At 47.6% G+C, this 11,825-nt stretch overlaps 1 protein-coding gene across 1 annotated transcript in view; it reads right to left on the reverse strand.

Annotated features, from left to right (window-relative positions):
• Positions 1-11,825, reverse strand: part of ARL6 (ADP ribosylation factor like GTPase 6) — a 156,881-nt gene that overhangs the window by 41,820 nt on the left and 103,236 nt on the right. The window lies entirely within an intron of this gene.

The following is an 11,825-nucleotide window of genomic DNA, read 5'->3' on the forward strand; positions in this document are numbered from 1 at the left end:
CACTTCTGGGTAAAAGTATTAGAACCTCTTCGACCTTAGACACATCTGAAGGTGGACGTCACATTGGTGTTGTAAATAGTTACATACAGAAGAATACATACATGAGCCACAGTCAATATAAGAATGGTACGTGGTGCAAAACTTAAGAATCAGCAGTCATAACACAATGCGTTGATTTAACGGGGCTGTGTGCTTGGAGGATGACAGGGGAAGATACCAAACCAAGCGTGTAGTTCCAACAATGTTTGCAAGAGGTGACAACAGGGTGTGGGGCTGTTTCCCATGGTGTGGCTCCCCTGATTCCTGGTTTTAATGCTCATCGTTGAGTTGTACTTTAATGTTTTGGGTTCACTGAACCTAGTATTATGCAGAAGTTTGTGAAGGAGCCTTTTATTTTTTTTACCAACAATATGTTTTATTCATTTTCTCTGTACATCCAAATAATAAATTACAACAAAAGAAAAAATAGGATTTTAATTACTTACCAGTAAATCCTTTTCTCGTAGTCCGTAGGGGATACTGGGGTCCACATTAGTACCATGGGGTATAGATGGGTCCACTTTGTAGCCTTGGGCACTTTAAGAAATCAATCATGTGCGCTGGCTCCTCCCTCTATGCCCCTCCTACCAGACTCAGTCTAGAAACTATGCCCGAGGAGACGGACATACCTGGAGAAGGATTTAAAGAACAGTGGTGAGATTCAAACCAGCACACACAAACAAGAGGAAAGCTAAGCTAACCAAACTTGAACAGGAACAGCAACAGCTGAACCAACAACAATACTTAACCAAGTAACAGTGCAGGAAAACACGAAGCACTGGGCGGGCGCCCAGTATCCTCTACGGATTACCAGAAAAGGATTTACCGGTAAGTAATTAAAATCCTATTTTCTTTTACATCCTAGAGGATACTGGAGTCCACATTAGTACCATGGGGATGTACCAAAGCTCCCAAACCGAGTGGGAGAGTGCGGAGATTCCTGCAGAACCGATTGACCAAACCGAAGGTCCTCAGCGGCCAAAGTATCGAACTTGTAGAACTTAGCAAATGTGTTCGAACCTGACCAAGTGGCTGCTTGGCAGAGCTGTAAAGCCGTTACACCCCGGGCAGCTGTCAGGAAGAACCCACCGACCGAGTAGAGTGGGCCTGTACAAATCATGGAACCGGCAAACCTGCCGTAGAATAAGCAGGACACCGAATTTTATTGGGATCATAGAGAACAAACAGCGAGTCTGATTTTCTGTGACGAGCTGTCCGCTTAACATAGATCTTCAAAGCCCTCACAACATCCAAGAACTTCGAAGTAGCAGAGGTGTGGGTAACCACCGGAACCACAATAGTTTGGTTGATATGAAATACAGACACCACCTTTGGAAGAAATTGCTGATGAGTTCTGAGTTCAGCTCTATTTTCATGAAAAATCAAATAGGGGCTCTTGTGAGACAACGCCCCCAGCTCCGACACACGTCTTGCTGAAGCCAAAGCCAACAGTGTGACGGTCTTCCAAGTAAGAAACTTTACGTCAACATCCTGTAAAGGCTCAAACCATTCCGATTGCAGAAGCTGCAACACCACATTGAGATCCCAAGGTGCCGTGGGAGGCACAACGGGCGGTTGGATGTGCAGAACACTGTTCAAAAATGTCTGAAGCTCCGGGAGAGAAGCCAATTGTTTCTGGAAGAAAATGGATAAGGCCGAAATCTGGACTTTTAAGGAGCTCAAACATAGGCCCACATCCACTCTTGACTGCAGAAAAAGGAGAAAACGTCCCAGTTGAAATTCCACCAAAGGAATTTCCTGTTCTCACACCAAGAGACATATTTTTTCCAAATACTGTGGTAATGTTTAGACGTTACCCCCTTTCTAGCTTGGATCAAGGTTGGAATAACCCTGTCCGGGATCCCTTTCCGGGCTAGAATTTGATGCTCAACCTCCATACCGTCAAACGTAGCCGTGGTAAGTCTTGATAGACGAACGGCCCCTGTTGTACAAGATCCTCGTGAAGAGGATGAGGCCACGGGTCCTCTAGGAGCATCTCCAGTAGATCTGCGTACCAGGCCCTTCTTGGCCACTCCGGAGAAATGAGAATTGCTTGAACTTTTTCCCTTTTTATTCTTTTGAGAATTCTTGGGGTCAATGGAAGTGGTGGAAACACGTATATAATCTGGTAGACCCATGGAGTCACCAGAGCGTCCACCGCCACTGCTTGTGGGTCTCTCGACCTGGAACAATAACGCTTGAGCTTCTTGTTGAGACGAGAGGCCATCATGTCGATTTGTGGCATTCCCCACCGACGTGTCAAGGACTCGAACACCTGCGGGTGAAGGCCCCATTCTCCTGGGTGGGGGTCGTGCCTGCTGAGGAAGTCTGCTTCCCAGTTGTCCACTCCCGGAATGAAGATTGCCCTGTTGGTTTATGTACGTTAATGCTGTCACACTGTCCAACTGAACTTGAATGGCGTGATCTTGAAGAAGATGTGATGCCTGTAGAAGGGAATTGTATATGGCCCTTAACTCCAGAATGTTGATCGGAAGAATGGTTTCCTGACTTGACCATTTTCCTTGAAACTGTTCCCCCTGGGTGACTGCTCCCCAACCTCTGAGGCTTGCGTCTGTGGTTAGCAGAATCCAATTCTGAATCCCGAACCTTCGGCCCTCGGTCAGGTGAGAAGTCTGAAGCCACCACAGAAGATAAATTCTGGCTTTTGGCGACAGAAGTATCCTCTGGTGCATGTGAAGATGCGATCTGGACCATTTGTACAACAGATCCAGCTGGACGGGCCTTGCGCGAAACCTTCCGTACTGCAGTGCCCAGTAAGAGGCTACCATCTTCCCCAGAAGGTGAATGCATAGATGCATCGATATCCGGGTCGGTTTTAGAACGTCCCGCACCATAGACTGGGTTACTAATGCCTTTTCCAATGGAAGGAATACCTTCTGTGCCTCTGTATCCAGTATCATCCGCAGGAATGGAAGCATCCGTGTTGGTTCCAGGTTCAGAATCCACCCGTGATCCCGGAGTAGTCAGATTAAGAGGGCAATGTTGGCAAACAACCTCTCCCTGGATGGTGCCTTTATCAGTAGATCGTCCAGGTACGGTATTATGTTTACTCCCTGTTTGCGGAGGAGAAACATCTCTGCCATTACTTTGGTGAATAACCTTGGTGCCGTGGAGAGGCCAAATGGCAGGGCCTGGAACTGGTAGTGACAGTCCTGTAATGCAAACCTTAGATAAACATGATAAGGCGGCCAGATAGGAATATGAAGGTACGCATCCTTGATATTCAGAGACACCAGGAATTCCCCCTCCTCCAGACATGAGATCACCGCTCTCAGAGACTCCATCTTTAATTTGAACACCCGCAAGTACGGGTTCAGTGATTTGAGGCCCCCCCGTCCTCCCCCGCATCACTCAGCACACATCGCGCTGTGCTGAGCGGCGGGAGAGATATGTGCTGAGCGGTTCACTCAGCAAACATCTCTCCCGTGTATATGGCCCTTAAAGATGTGGTCGCAATCTTATAATAAACAATACTCTGAAGCAACATTTTTATCAGATATGTAAATGTAGTATAAAGTGTCTCCTATGAGATATGGTAAAATAGGTGTAACTGTGTCTAATACATAGATTTATCAAGCCTTGGAGAGTGATAAATTGCACAGTGATAAAGTACCAACCAATCAGTTCCTAACTGTCATGTTACAGGCTGTATTTGAAAAATGACAGGAGCTGATTGGTTAGTACTTTGGGCCTAATTCAAGGTTGATTGCAAAACAACATTTTCCTCTAATGGGCAAAACCATGTGCACTGTAGTTGGAGCAGATATAACATGTGCAGAGAGAGTTAGATTTGGGTGGGTTATATTGTTTCTGTGCAGGGTAAATACTGGCTGCTTTATTTTTACACTGTAATTTAGATTTCAGTTTGAACACATCCCACCCAAATCTAACTCTCTCTACACGTTATAACTGCCTCCCCCCACCTGCAGTGCACATGGTTCTGCCCGTTAGAAGAAAATGTTTTGCAATCAACCTTGAATTAGGCCCTTTATCAGCGTGCAATTTATCACTCTCCAAAGCTTGATAAATCTGGGCCTAAATAAGAAAAGTGTTGTACACCTGAATGTTTTCTTGTTGATAAATGACCACCAGTATTTCTCTACCATGACAACCAGAGGTGGAATACAAGTGCACAGCTTCATAGTTGCAGAATAACATACAGAAAGCAGCAGCACAGTCCCAAGCAGAAATAGCAGCAAAGGCTAAATGCTTTTCTAGAAACATTCTGAGTTTGTGATCTATGTTGTACAAATTGTATCACATGACAATGAACACACAAACACAAAAATAAGATTTTACTTACCGATAAATCTATTTCTCGTAGTCCGTAGTGGATGCTGGGGACTCCGTCAGGACCATGGGGAATAGCGGCTCCGCAGGAGACAGGGCACAAAAATAAAGCTTTAGGATCAGGTGGTGTGCACTGGCTCCTCCCCCTATGACCCTCCTCCAAGCCTCAGTTAGGATACTGTGCCCGGACGAGCGTACACAATAAGGAAGGATATTGAATCCCGGGTAAGACTCATACCAGCCACACCAATCACACCGTACAACTTGTGATCTGAACCCAGTTAACAGTATGACAAACGTAGGAGCCTCTGAACAGACGGCTCACAACAATAACAACCCGATTTTTTTGTAACAATAACTATGTACAAGTATTGCAGACAATCCGCACTTGGGATGGGCGCCCAGCATCCACTACGGACTACGAGAAATAGATTTATCGGTAAGTAAAATCTTATTTTCTCTGACGTCCTAAGTGGATGCTGGGGACTCCGTCAGGACCATGGGGATTATACCAAAGCTCCCAAACGGGCGGGAGAGTGCGGATGACTCTGCAGCACCGAATGAGAGAACTCCAGGTCCTCTTTAGCCAGGGTATCAAATTTGTAGAATTTTACAAACGTGTTCTCCCCCGACCACGTAGCTGCTCGGCAGAGTTGTAATGCCGAGACCCCCGGGCAGCCGCCCAGGATGAGCCCACTTTCCTTGTGGAATGGGCCTTGACAGATTTTGGTTGTGGCAAGCCTGCCACAGAATGTGCAAGTTGAATTGTGCTACAAATCCAACGAGCAATCGTCTGCTTAGAAGCAGGAGCACCCAGCTTGTTGGGTGCATACAATATAAACAGCGAGTCAGACTTTCTGACTCCAGCCATTCTTGAAATATATATTTTCAATGCCCGGACCACGTCCAACAACTTGGAATCCTCCAAATCGTTAGTAGCCGCAGGCACCACAATAGGCTGGTTCAGGTGAAACGCTGACACCACCTTAGGCAGAAAATGAGGACGCGTCCTCAGTTCTGCCCTGTCCGAATGGAAAATCAGATATGGGCTCTTATATGATAAAGCCGCTAATTCTGATACTCTCCTGGCTGAAGCCAGGGCCAGTAGCATGGTTACTTTCCATGTAAGATATTTCAACTCCACCGATTTGAGTGGCTCAAACCAATGGGATTTGAGAAAATCCAAAACTACATTAAGATCCCACGGTGCCACTGGGGGCACAACCGGGGGCTGTATATGTAGTACTCCTTTTACAAAAGTCTGGACTTCAGGAACTGAAGCCAATTCTTTCTGGAAGAAAATCGACAGGGCCGAAATTTGAACCTTAATGGACCCCAATTTGAGGCCCATAGACAATCCTGTTTGCAGGAAATGTAGGAATCGACCCAGTTGAAATTCCTCCGTGGGGGCCTTCCTGGCCTCACACCACGCAACATATTTTCTCCAAATGCGGTGATAATGTTGTGCAGTCACCTCCTTTCTGGCTTTTACCAGTGTAGGAATGACCTCTTCCGGAATGCCTTTTTCCTTTAGAATTCGGCGTTCAACCGCCATGCCGTCAAACGCAGCCGCGGTAAGTCTTGGAATAGACACGGTCCCTGCTGAAGCAGGTCCCGTCTTAGAGGTAGAGGCCACGGATCCTCCGTGAGCATCTCTTGAAGTTCCGGGTACCAAGTTCTTCTTGGCCAATCCGGAGCCACGAGTATCGTTCTTACTCCCCTTTGCCGTATAATTCTCAGTACTTTTGGTATGAGAGGCAGAGGAGGGAACCCATACACTGACTGGAACACCCACGGTGTTACCAGAGCGTCCACAGCTATTGCCTGAGGGTCTCTTGACCTGGCGCAATACCTGTCCAGTTTTTTGTTGAGGCGGGACGCCATCATATCCACCTTTGGTTTTTCCCAACGGTTCACAATCATGCGGAAGACTTCTGGATGAAGTCCCCACTCTCCCGGGTGTAGATCGTGTCTGCTGAGGAAGTCTGCTTCCCAGTTGTCCACTCCCGGAATGAACACTGCTGACAGTGCTATCACATGATCTTCCGCCCAGCGAAGAATCCTTGCAGCTTCAGCCATTGCTGTCCTGCTTCTTGTGCCGCCCTGTCTGTTTACGTGGGCGACTGCCGTGATGTTGTCCGACTGGATCAACACCGGCTGACCCTGAAGCAGGGGTTTTGCCAGACTTAGAGCATTGTAAATCGCTCTTAGCTCCAGTATATTTATGTGAAAAGACATCTCCAGGCTTGACCATACTCCCTGGAAGTTTCTTCCCTGTGTGACCGCTCCCCAGCCTCTCAGACTGGCATCCGTGGTCACCAGGACCCAGTCCTGTATGCCGAATCTGCGGCCCTCTAACAGATGAGCACTCTGCAACCACCACAGAAGAGACACCCTTGTCCGTGGTGATAAGGTTATCCGCTGGTGCATCTGCAGATGCGATCCGGACCATATGTCCAACAGATCCCACTGAAAAGTTCGTGCGTGGAATCTGCCGAATGGAATCGCTTCGTAAGAAGCCACCATCTTTCCCAGGACTCTTGTGCATTGATGCACAGACACTTTTCCTGGTTTTAGGAGGTTCCTGACAAGTTTGGATAACTCCTTGGCTTTCTCCTCCGGAAGAAACACCTTTTTCTGAACCGTGTCCAGAGTCATTCCCAGGAACAGCAGACGTGTTGTCGGTGTCAACTGAGATTTTGGAAAATTCAGAATCCACCCGTGTTGTTGCAGCACTAATTGGGTTAGTGCTACTCCGTCCTCCAGCTGTTCTCTGGACCTTGCCCTTATCAGGAGATCGTCCAAGTAAGGGATAATTATTACGCCTCTTCTTCGAAGAAGAATCATCATTTCGGCCATTACCTTGGTAAAGACCCGAGGTGCCGTGGACAATCCAAACGGCAGCGTCTGAAACTGATAATGACAGTTTTGCACCACGAACCTGAGGTACCCTTGATGTGAAGGGCAAATTGGGACATGCAGGTAAGCATCCTTTATGTCCAGGGACACCATAAAGTCCCCTTCTTCCAGATTCGCTATCACTGCTCTGAGTGACTCCATCTTGAATTTGAATTTCTGTATGTACAGGTTCAAAGATTTCAGATTTAGAATAGGTCTTACCGAGCCGTCCGGCTTCGGTACCACAAATAGCGTGGAGTAATACCCTTTTCCTTGTTGTAGGAGGGGTACCTTGACTATCACCTGCTGAGAAAACAGCTTGTGAATGGCTTCCAATACCGTCGCCCTGTCTGAGGGAGACGTTGGCAAAGCAGACTTTAGGAACCGGCGAGGGGGAGACTTCTCGAATTCCAACCTGTAACCCTGAGATACTACCTGCAGGATCCAGGGGTCCACCTGTGAGCAAGCCCACTGTGCGCTGAAATTCTTGAGTCGACCCCCCACCGCTCCTGAGTCCGCTTGTAAAGCCCCAGCGTCATGCTGAGGGCTTTGCAGAACCCTGGGAGGGCTTCTGTTCCTGGGCAGGGGCTGCTTGCTGTCCTCTCTTACCCCTTCCTCTGCCCCGGGGCAGATATGACTGTCCTTTTGCCCGCTTGTTCTTATAGGACCGTAAGGACTGCGGCTGAAAAGACGGTGTCTTTTTCTGTTGGGAGGGGGTCTGAGGTAAAAAGGTGGATTTTCCGGCAGTTGCCGTGGCCACCAGATCCGATAGACCGACGCCAAATAATTCCTCCCCTTTATACGGCAATACTTCCATATGTCGTTTAGAATCCGCATCACCTGACCACTGTCGCGTCCATAAACTTCTTCTGGCAGATATGGACATCGCATTTACTCTCGATGCCAGAGTGCAAATATCTCTCTGAGCATCTCGCATATAAAGAAAAGCATCCTTTAATTGCTCTATAGTCAATAAAATACTGTCCCTATCCAGGGTATCAATATTTTCAGTCAGGGAATCCGACCAGACCACCCCAGCACTGCACATCCAGGCTGAGGCGATGGCTGGTCGCAGTATAACACCAGTATGTGTGTATATACTTTTTAGGGTAGTTTCCAGCCTCCTATCAGCTGGATCCTTGAGGGCGGCCGTATCAGGAGACGGTAACGCCACTTGTTTTGATTTGCGTGTGAGCGCCTTATCCACCCTAGGGGGTGTTTCCCAGCGCGCCCTAACCTCTGGCGGGAAAGGGTATAATGCCAATAACTTTTTTGAAATTAGCACTTTTCTATCTGGGTTAACCCACGCTTCATCACATACATCATTCAATTCCTCTGATTCAGGAAAAACTACAGGTAGTTTTTTCACCCCCCACATAATACCCCTTTTTGTGGAACTTGCAGTATCAGAGATATGCAAAGCCTCCTTCATTGCCGTGATCATATAACGTGTGGCCCTACTTGAAAATACGTTTGTTTCTTCACCGTCGACACTAGATTCAGTGTCCGTGTCTGGGTCTGTGTCGACCGACTGAGGTAAAGGGCGTTTTACAGCCCCTGACGGTGTCTGAGACGCCTGGGCAGGTACCAACTGGTTTTCCGGCCGTCTCATGTCGTCAACTGATTTTTGTAATGTGCTGACATTATCACGTAATTCCATAAACAAAGCCATCCATTCCGGTGTCGACTCCCTGGGGGGTGACATCACCATTATCGGCAATTGCTCTGCCTCCACACCAACATCGTCCTCATACATGTCGACACACACGTACCGACACACAGCAGACACACAGGGAATGCTCTTATCGAAGACAGGACCCCACTAGCCCTTTGGGGAGACAGAGGGAGAGTTTGCCAGCACACACCCAAGCGCTATAATATATATGGGAACAACCTTATATAAGTGTTGTATCCTTATAGCAGCTTAAATATATAAAATATCGCCAAAAAAAGTGCCCCCCCCCCCTCTCTGTTTTACCCTGTTTCTGTAGTGCAGTGCAGGGGAGAGTCCTGGGAGCCTTCCTCACAGCGGAGCTGAGCAGGAAAATGGCGCTGTGTGCTGAGGAGAATAAGCCCCGCCCCCTATTCCGGCGGGCTTTTCTCCCGGAGTTTGAGATATCTGGCAGGGGTTAAATACATCCATATAGCCTCAAGGGCTATATGTGATGTATTTTTTAGCCATAAAAGGTATTATACATTGCTGCCCAGGGCGCCCCCAGCAGCGCCCTGCACCCTCCGTGACCTATGGTGTGAAGTGTGTGACAACAATGGCGCACAGCTGCAGTGCTGTGCGCTACCTTCATGAAGACTGAAAAGCCTTCTGCCGCCGGTTTCTGGACCTTCAATCTTCAGCATCTGCAAGGGGGGTCGGCGGCGCGGCTCCGGGACGAACCCCAGGGTGAGACCTGTGTTCCGACTCCCTCTGGAGCTAATGGTGTCCAGTAGCCTAAGAAGCCAATCCATCCTGCACGCAGGTGAGTTGAACTTCTCTCCCCTAAGTCCCTTGATGCAGTGAGCCTGTTGCCAGCAGGACTCACTGAAAATAAAAAACCTAAAAACTTTTTCTAAGCAGCTCCTTAAGAGAGCCACCTAGATTGCACCCTGCTCGGACGGGCACAAAAACCTAACTGAGGCTTGGAGGAGGGTCATAGGGGGAGGAGCCAGTGCACACCACCTGATCCTAAAGCTTTATTTTTGTGCCCTGTCTCCTGCGGAGCCGCTATTCCCCATGGTCCTGACGGAGTCCCCAGCATCCACTTAGGACGTCAGAGAAAAGTCATACTACAGTATGTAGGTGCAAAGTGATTATTTACACTGATTTAAAAAATGTGCTAGAGATGGTAAAAAAAACAGGGAAAGTGGGGGCATAAGCGTTTCCCCAAATACATTAGGTGATAACCTCACTATGCTGTCAAACCGCTCAATAGAACATTAAACATTATGGAAAAGACTGGTAGTCGCAAGATCATTTAAATAAACAAAAAAAATCAGTCATCATAAACAAATCTGGCTCAGGGCATCAGAGAGTTTCAGCTTTCATTTTATTATTATTATTATTTAAAACTTAGGTTAAAAGTTTAGTAGGGAACCCATAGCCAGCAGAAAATCTAAGGATATCCATTGCCAAATAACCTCTGCATTGGCCTAGCAGTACAGTATGTATATAACGAACCATTGGCCTAGCAGTACAGTATGTATATAACGAACCCGGCAGGTTAATGTGACAGTTTCTGGCCGCAGTGTTATGTACTGGAACTGCTTAACACGCTCCACGGGTACCAGGCTGCAGATTGCGGTGTTCAGTGAAAGCACATGCCTGGTGGTTATTGGATACATTTTCACTTATACTAACGACTCTACTACATTGGCAAGTAGTCACTGAAAGCTCCAGATCACACCAGCAGCTCCATCTGTAGCTTCCCTTCACCACTGTCCCCCTCCATTATGATTTCTGCACAGACGTATCCACACACCTATCCTCATATCATGCCAAACAGACCCATTTAGAACCCCACTGGCTTTGCGATTTAGCCAAGCCAAAACGGTAATCATAAGTATCTAGTGCACTATAAGCGGCTATGGCCTGATTCAGAGAGATACTCTATGCAATAGCAGCTGCCAAATTACACTAATGCCATTGGAGGCGTATTGTGTAAATAAACACCTCCTACCCACTTCTGTCATCCGATGTTGCAGCATTGATTCACTCTGTGTACTCAGGATGACCAGAATATGAGTCCCTGACACTGACTCTGCCGACTGCCGCCCCTGCTCCACCCCCAAATGGCCGTAGCATGTCAATCATGCTGCAACTTGAAAGCATCTAACCCTCAGGTTCCCGTATACCGTCGCTGGACAGAGATTACTGGCTTCATACGAGGAAATACGGATGGTGGCTTGTGTTACCCCGATGATTAGTGATCCGATGTTGCGTCCTAGGATGCAGGTCGGATCACTACTGCAGCAGGAGGCTTCTATTTGTAAAAGACGCCTTCTGCTGCATTACCATACAGCGCTATCACTGGTGTTTACAAGGAAGCTCAGCGATAGCGGCTCCAACCACATCTGAATTAGCCCCAATAAGCAAAGCTAAGACGCAAATTTCGGAAAAAGTATAAAAATTTCGGAAAAAGTGCACAACACGGGAATCGCCCCAGGAATCTCTTGACATATGGAAAAAAAAAAAAAGGATAAAATGCGTGAGGATCTGTAACTACACAGCTGAGCATTACTGTAGCCAATACAAAACACACATTAATTAAAGAGCAAAAAAGGAATTTGTGAATAATACCCCTTTCACATCACAAAAATAAACCGGAATCGGCCCGGTATATTGCCTGGTCGACACGGATCAGTGTGCAATGTGAAAGGGGCATTGGAGAATTCCCGGGTCGCCTGACCAGGTAATTCAACCCAGGTAATAAGAAGGGTTATTCCTGGGTTGAATACGGGTCAGTGGCAGCATAAACGGATTCCCGCGTCGATGCAACCCGGGACCCATTTACTAATAGGGAGAAGCGGCACGGAGATGAGCTCATCTCCCAGCGCCGCCTCCACCCCAAGCTCCGCCCATGCCG

This window comes from Pseudophryne corroboree, chromosome 2 (genome assembly GCF_028390025.1).
Source record: "Pseudophryne corroboree isolate aPseCor3 chromosome 2, aPseCor3.hap2, whole genome shotgun sequence".
Taxonomy (NCBI): Eukaryota; Metazoa; Chordata; class Amphibia; order Anura; family Myobatrachidae; genus Pseudophryne; species Pseudophryne corroboree.